General features: G+C 35.1%; 1 pseudogene; it reads left to right on the plus strand.

Annotated features, from left to right (window-relative positions):
- The first annotated feature begins 5633 nt into the window (after positions 1-5633).
- On the plus strand, positions 5634-5730 carry LOC122121627 (annotated as a pseudogene).
- The last annotated feature ends 3020 nt before the right edge of the window (positions 5731-8750 follow it).

The raw sequence follows: 8750 nt of genomic DNA on the forward strand, positions 1-8750 counted from the left end.
CAGAACTGGCAAAACAACAACAGCAACAAAAACAAAAACAACAGCAACATTTAGTTAGTAAATGAAAAAAAATAAAGAATCCATACTTGGAATATATGATTCCTCTTTCCATACTGATACCTGACAATAGTCCCTAATTCATGTACGTTACCTATATTAGGATAGTGTGTTGAAAAAATGTTTTGTTCATTCGGTCACAGCAATTAATGCCAGGAATATGCTTAGATGTCAGGTGAAGATTAATTCTGTAAATTCAAAGATTCCAGGGTTTTGAGTGGTCACTTCTAATCAGAATGAGAAAGGTAGTCTAAGTGAGATTTGGAAACCTTCTTGGCCAGTCTTGGCACCAAAAAGGCAGAGGCTAGTTAACAGTAGTGACAGAACAGAAGGAATAACTCCAGATGGAAGGAATAAATGATAGTAACTAAGATATAGCAGAAAGTGTTCCAGGGAATCATTTTCGGTTATTGAAGAACTTGTCACCTAGGAATATTCCTCGTTGCCTTTAGCATTCTAAACCTCTTAAGCTAGTTCTTAATCTCTGGGTGATAAATGTATCTCCTTCTATGCTGTTCTTTCATACATGATCTCCTTTGCTTTCTAATAATCTGTCTTTCTCTTTCTCTATGAACATTTCCTGAAACAAAATACACCTACACAGATGGAAGAGGATGCTAATGCAAGCGTCTCATAGCTCATAAGTCATTAATGTAACAAAATGGAAAAAGAGGACATATTTATTGCTACCTCTATTATTCTGAAAACCTGCAATGTCACATCATTTGATTCAGATTTCCATTCTTTGTCTACTTATTGTCATTAACTGCACTAAATGCAAATATGAGCGGGGTGCTGATGGCTCATGCCTGTAATCCTAGCTACTCAATAGGCTGAGACCAGAGGATTGTGGTTCAAAGCCAGCCTGTTCAGGAAAGTCCATGAGACATTGATATTCAATTAACCACCAGAAATCTGGAAGTACTGCTGTATCTAAAGTGGTAGAGTGCTCAACTTGAACTGAAGAGCTGAGTGACAGCACCCAAGATCAGAGTTCAAGCCCCACAACTAACAAAAAAGTGCAAATATGACTTTAAGTTTCCCCAAAAGGAATGATAACATCAACAGTAATCTTTGTAAGCAGAGAAAATAATTCCAAAATGATTCAGTGCACCTACTTTTGCTGAGTTTTTAAAGTTATGGCTTCTTTGCTGGACATATTCTCTTCTTTTAAAAATTGTCAAATATTAGCTTTATAATAAATTTCATCTTATATTTCTTGGTTTAAGACAGAAGTCCATACAGTTGATGTCACTTGGGTTTCTTACTATCTTAGTTCAAAGCCAACCCAGGCACGAGAGTCTGTCAAACTCTTATTTGTAATTAAACACCAAAAAATCCAGAAGTAAAGTTTTGGCTCAATTAGTAGAATACTAGCTTTGGAGGTAGGTGGACAGAAAAGACAACTGATCAGTTACAGGGTCCAGCCTCTGAGTTCAAGCCCCAGAACCAGCACAAACTAAACAAACAAGCAAATAAAAGAAACCCCAGGTATTTCTTTGGGACCCTACTTAAAGGAGTACTGGTCTGAGAAAAGGCTGCTTTTGAAGAGGCTGCTTTTGCTGATCATACTCACTGCAATCTGCTTTTTTGGAATCCTTATTGCTATGGAGAACTCAGAACCAGACTAAAGGAATTGATAACTGAATCGTACAACAAGAGAATCAGCTCAGGAGTGAAACATCCATTCATAAGACACGTTAAAGCCTCCATATCTTTGTTTCTTTGCAGTACAATACTTTTAAAACAACATTATTTCTTCTTCTTCTATGCTGGCCTTCAAAAGGCACATTGTTTACTTTTGTAATGCTCTCAACTAGAAGTTTACAGACAAGTTTATATGAGTAAAGAAGACACTCAAAACAGCCAGTTTCCTTCAAGCCTTCGATTCTTTTCTTGTACAGTAAAAAGGAAAACAAAAGTTCACTTGAACTTTTAAATTCCTCTATGTTCAATTCCTCTCCTGGGATCAGTTTCCACATCCATTAACAATTACTTTCACTTACTTCCAGTAACAATCTATGGTAATATGTTCTTGATCTTGTTTCTTCCATAGTATCTTTAAGCTATCAAGTGTGTCTGAGGATAGGACTATCCAGTTCAGACAAAGAGAACTCGAAGAAGAAAGATAAGGTTTGCAGCAGATGTAGGTGATTTATAATCTTAGACAATCTACTTAAATCTGTTGAAAATTCTCCCCAACCCCAAACTGCCCTCTTTTAAAAGCTTTGTTTGTTTTTTCCAAAGACTGCCCTTCATTAACTATTTAAAATTTTGAGGGATCATATTCATACTCTCTAGAGATGGATGTTTGGTTGTGATTTTTTTTTTTTGCCAGTCATGGGCCTTGAACTCTGGGCCTGGGTGCTGTCCCTCAGCTCTTTAGCTCAAGGCTAGCACTCTACCACTTGAGCCACAGCACCACTTCTGGCTTTTTTCTGCTTATGTGGTGCTGAGGAATCGAACCCAGGGCCTCATGCATGCAAGGCAAGCACTCTACCACTGAGCCACCTTCCCAGCCCTGGTTGTGATTTTTATGTGTTTTTGCTTTTTGTGTTTTTTCACTGAATTTCAAAAGGTTGTGCAAGTGTGTTACAATTAAATATATCAAATTGTCCAATGCTCCTGGATCAGAGTCACTCTTTCTATCATTCCTACCCCTTCTCCAAGATTTAGTTCTGATTTAACACTTCCTTTATCGCATGTGTACATTGAGTATTATAGCTGTACTTGCCCCTTGTTCTATTTTTCTTTTTTTATTGTGAAAATACTGTACAGAGTGGTTACAATTGCATGGGCAAGATAAGGAGTATATTTCTTATCAAGTATTGTAGCCTCCGCCTTTGTTTCCCCTTCCCATCCCTTCCCATTCTCCCCCCGCCCCGCACACAATCTTCCTCCCCCCCACCAAAGTTGCAATTTTTGTTTTCAACGTAAGTACTTGTACATCTCCCTTGTTCCATTTTTCATTAATTCTATGTCTTTACTATTATTCCTCTCTGGTTTCAAATTCCTAATGGTCATTCTGTTAAACTGTCTGTTGATATTTTGACAGGTTTATATACATTCCATGGAATGTCAATGCTGCATATACTTGAACTGATGTCAGCTTTTATTTCCATAATTCATTCATCTGCAATAACAATTTGCAAGTCTGGAGACGTGAAACACCTAGACATGCTGTTATTCTCATCCATTTGGAAGATTCATCTTTAGTCAACAAGAAAGTTTAAAAATGGCTTAGAATATATTCCTAACTACCAATTTTTATAAATGGCTTTGTACAATAGCGTGTGATTATTTAACTTAACATGGGATAATACTTTATTCTATGTATGAGTTTTGGAAAAAGAAGTAAACTAAAATTTACTACTATAGAGAAATATGATAGAAATAGCAGACAGATTTTATGTCATATCTCTGAAGAGTATCCAAATTCAAGACATAAAGTCATATTTCTTACTATGTTAGACAGATAGGGAAAACATAAAACAACATATGATAAGGCAATTATTTGTGACTTTTTAAAATGTACCTTATTAAGCGATGAAATTTACTTTATTAGCTAACTTTTGGGTTTGAAATATGGGAGGCTGATCTATTTAACACATTTCTGGAAGGTACCTACTGAACAACAAAAGTGGTGGGTTGTACTATTTCTACAGTATAATAAATGGTCGAACCTATTTGGCATTAGTGCTGGGTAAATAAATCAACTCTATTTAACTTCCTCTCTACAATTGAAAAACTTGTAATGTCACTAAATATCATCTAATTGTCAAATGTTATTTTGGAGAATGTGATTTTAGAAAGTTTATTTGAAAAGGAATACATTTTCAGATTAAATATATGTTAACATTGGTTTGAGTGTGACAACATTTTTATAGCACAGAACCAAGTTGTACTGAAGTACCTGTGTTTTGAAGCACTAAGGAGCTTTTCAATTAATGTTTTTCTGAATTATATTTGACCTCTAAGTCAAGTTTTCCATGACTTGGTAGACCAATTATGGATCTATTCTTCCAGGAACTATTTTTTAACCAATTTATGCTGGACTGAAATCTTTCATTAATCATTAGAGGAGAGGTACTAAAAATAATCTTATGACACTTTGAGATCTTGTTCACTCATAATGGCTGGTCATCTGTAAATTGAAAATTTGAATTACAGTACATTCTCTCAGATTTTGTGATCTCTTCCTTCCTTTTAAGTTGCCTTGAATTTCACAATTGCTTACTGCTAATTTCTGCATCTCAAGATATTTGGGCCCTGAAATATAGGAAATGAGAAATTGAGATGGGTCTTGAATTATTTTCTGTTTCCATGATGCATGAGAAGCAGAGTAAAATCCCTTATAGATTAGAGGAAAACATTGTTTTTTACCATGTGAATTCAGAAGATCAAGAACACTTACAAGGTATCACAAATTTATACCGAAGACATGGTACTGATAACTTTTATATTCTAAAATATTTTCTAAACCTAATTATTCATATTCCAATTGTATTTATTGTAATAAATAAATATCAATTTGCCAAATTATCAACTAATTCTAGTAAGTTTCACTGTGTGAAGTATGAAATCAGCACATATAAATATAAAATAGATAACTATGTATAATATAATAAAAAGGCACATGTTTTGCATTGTTCTGTTGTGGTTAGGGTTTCAAAGGCAACTATGTTTCAAAATATTATTCTTTTTTCTCTAACTTAGTGTTTGATAGGGTTAGACCTAAAGCTTTACCATTTGTAAATTTATAACCTGGAAGCAAGTGGAAACATGGTGATTAAAACATTAACAATTTAAGGCCTAATAATGAGGAGAAACATAGGGACTTCCACGGCAACTATGAAAATATTTGATGATAGAAAGGCAGTAGTGTAATTCCTGCATGGTTGGATGGTAGACAGGCCAGGACATTAGGTAATAAATGCATATGAACAATTTATTCTCCCCCTTGTCTTTAGCTACTTTTGAAATGGTAGGTAAAATAAACAATTATATTTTGATAAATACGTTCTAGTCTGAACAGTTCTGTCTGAAATGTTCATCTCTCTATGATCCCTTGTAACTAAGATTTGTTTTGTTCAAGTAAGACAATCTAGGGTGTCACGGTAAGATATTCTGGTTGGTCTGCTCCTACATGGAAGAAGGGTAAAGAGTCAGGGAGATATTTGTGCCTGTAAGACCTCATTTGGGAAAATTTCAGCTGTAGAGGTTTAGAAGTAGCTCTTAATCAAGCCTTACTTTCAATCCATTAGCTCCACAAAGGTAACTCAGTTGGATAAATAAGTACTTGAAAAAGCCATCACCTTTGGACCTAGCTATAAATTTTTGAAATTACAATCAAATCCCAAATGAAAAAGACTTAAAATAATTATTGACACAAAATATTTCAAATGTGAGCAATCGACTGAACAATATAATTTTTTCCAGTATTCACAGAATTTTAGGGAAATAAGATCAATCGCATTGTTAGGAATAATAAGGTTTCCTTGTTACAAATAGGCACCCAAGGATATAAGCCTGTTTAAAGATTGCATCATTAACTACTTAAATTTAGAGGACACTACATGCTTCAGCAACACGTATACCCAAATTAAAATACAGAGATTAACATGGCACTTGCACAAGGATGATATGAAAATTTGTGAAGTATTCCATATTTTTCATTCTTCAGATTCAAGAAATGAAAAACAGTTATTAAAAAGCTGATTACAAAATTACAAATGTAATAATACATGTAATTCATATAATTAAAAGTTAGTTTGACCTCAGTGTATAAAATCTTCACCTTAGAAAGGCCTTTACATAGCATAACCTTTACAAAACTGTTGAAAATAGACAACTTTGTCACTTTTACCCAAAGAAATAAAATAGTATAAGGACCTAGGAAAAAAAAGAATCTTAAAATGTTTCTATCTGGAATGCAATCTGAAAGGACATACTAATGAACCTATATATTATAAAACAATGTAGAATTTAGAGTATAACTAGAAGAGAATAAAAAAAGATTATGGACATTATACAAACATAGATTATAGAATATTTTTAAATAGACTATTTTCAGACAATGACCAGAAATACTTCAGTTTCTCTACTACTCATTTCAAAAGATAAGTTAAAATTATTTCTGATTAAAAAATAACCAACTCTGCAGAAATCATTATAGATGTATATAAAAACTCTTGAATATATTTTGACATCAAATGCAGGCAATTCACTTGGAAGTATTCCACAGAATCCATGAATTTTTACAGTAAGAGATTGTTGTTGCCAGGTGCCAGTAGCCATGCCTATAATCCTAGCTACACAAGAGGCTGAGATCTGAGGATCTCGGTTCAAAGCCAGCCTGAGCAGGAAAGTCCATGAGATTCTTATCTCCAATAAACCACTAGAAAACTGGAAGTGGAGCTGTGGTGCAAGCGGTAGAGCACTCTCTTTCAGCCGAAGAGCGCAGGTATAGCACCCAGGCCCAGACTTCAAGCCCCACAACCAACCAAATAAAAAAAAAAAAAAAAAAAAAAACCAACAACAACGAGATTTCTTTTATTTAGATTGTGAAAATATTTTGTAAGGACATAAAAGGATGGACTGTCATTTTTGAAAATTAAGAAACTTAACCAAACCATTAGGACTGAGGAGAACAATTTGTACAGCCTTCCACAACTTCAAAGATGTAGTGATACATACTTTTCCTTTTGGCCATATCAAATGCAGTTTCTTCCAAGTTGTTCTTCAGGCCTGGATTGACATAAGGGTTCAACAGAAGGAGATCCAAAGTATCTTTGCTATCTCAATTCTCAGCATCAAGATGCAAGGGGGTCAAGAGGCCTTTAGTTTTGGCATTGGTATCTGCATCATGATGAAGTAAAAAAGAAGCCACACTGGTATTATTCCATATATATGCATTGTGCTGGGGTGTCCAGCCATCTACAGTTACTGCATCTGTCGCTGAGCCACCAACTCATGGACAATGTCTAAGTGTCCACTGTAGGCTTCCTGATGAAGTTGGGTATATTCATCGTCATCCCTAGTATTCACATGAGTGGCCTTTTAGGAAAGTAGTCTCCACACTGTAGTAAGCTGATTATTTTCAGCAGCCCAAAGAAAAAATTTGTTTGGATCCTTCTCCATTTAATTCTTGCAATTGATATCATTCCTCACTTGTTCATCTTGTTCCTCATTTTCATCATAATTGCCTAACCAGAGACTTTGAATGCCAATGGGAATAAGGTGTCCATGTATTTCCCTACATAGATTGAACTGGTCAGAAATATCCAGTGAATTTTCTGCATATGTTTTTTCACCATGATTTCTATTCTCTTTTTCCATTATTACTACTCAAAATTATTCTAACTTGAGAGTAAGGAATTTATGGAGAGCAGAGGAAAGATGTTCCTCAATATTAAAAGGTACAGACTCAAAATGAGGACCATGGGTGTCTTTATGTGCAGCTTATTCTAGGAATTAGAAAACATGAAATAATGACTTCTATAAAAATGATCTGGGAAATGTCAAAGCAGAAAGTGAAATGAGGAAACCAAAAACATAAAAGCAAAATAAATTAGGATAATTATGTAACAATAATATTATGCTGATTCTGAACTGCTGTTTGTTTGTTTGTTTTTGGGTCCGGGCGTGGGGCCTGAACTCTGGGCTTGGGCACTGTCCCTCAGCTCAAGGCTAGCGCTCTACCACTTGAGCCACAGTGCCACTTCTGGCTTTTTTCTTTTTGCTTATGTGATGCTGAGGAATAGAACCCAAGGCCTCAGGCATGCAAGGCAAGCGCTCTACCACTGAGCCACCTTCCCAGCCCGAACTATTGTTTTGATTATATTCTCTAAGAAGAAAAAGCGAGAATAGATAGCAAAGGACTACTAATATGTTTTGACTTCTCATTAAGCACCTTCAATCACCAAAATCACATGAAAACAATAGACAGGCCTAATTTATTAGATGAAAACAAGTGTCTTTAAAAAAAAAAAACAAAAGAATTTAAGTAGTCATGCAAAGGACTTCGATTTTACTACAGCACTATACATTTTTTTATAATGTTGAGTAACAATAAATATTGGATCCATTAGAAAGCTCTTAAAGCTTATATGTTCAATAGTAAGTTCTCTTACACTATATCATGATATTTTTTGCAAATGATCTTACCAAGAAATTTACATTACTAACTTGAATTTCTGACAGAACAATATCATCACTGCACATCTTGCTTTTATCATCTACGTTTTAAATTACTATTTAAATATGTGCATTAGATAAGCATAAAAGAATAATAGAAGCCACGCTGACGGCTCATGTCTTTAATCCTAGCTAATCAGAAAGATGAAATCTTACGATTGAGGTTTGAAACCAGACCAAGAAACAAAAAGTCCAGGGGCTGGGAAGGTGGCTCAGTGGTAGAGCTCTTGCCTTGAATGCATGAGGCCCTGTGTTTGATTCCCCAGCACCACATAAGCAAAAAGAAAAAAAGCCAGAAGTGGCACAGTGGCTCAAGTGGTAGAGCGCTAGCCTTAAGCTGAAGAGCTGAGGGACAGCACACATACCCAGAGTTCAGGCCCCAAGACCGGACCCACACCCCAAAAAAAGAAAAAATTAAAAAAATCCATTAGATTCTGATTTGAAGGTAACCAGCAAAAGCTAGAAATGGTACTGTGGTACAAGCGGTAAAATGCTAG

The sequence above is a fragment of the Dipodomys spectabilis genome, unplaced genomic scaffold (genome assembly GCF_019054845.1).
Source record: "Dipodomys spectabilis isolate Male_0828 unplaced genomic scaffold, ASM1905484v1 ptg000191l, whole genome shotgun sequence".
NCBI classification, from domain to species: domain Eukaryota; kingdom Metazoa; phylum Chordata; class Mammalia; order Rodentia; family Heteromyidae; genus Dipodomys; species Dipodomys spectabilis.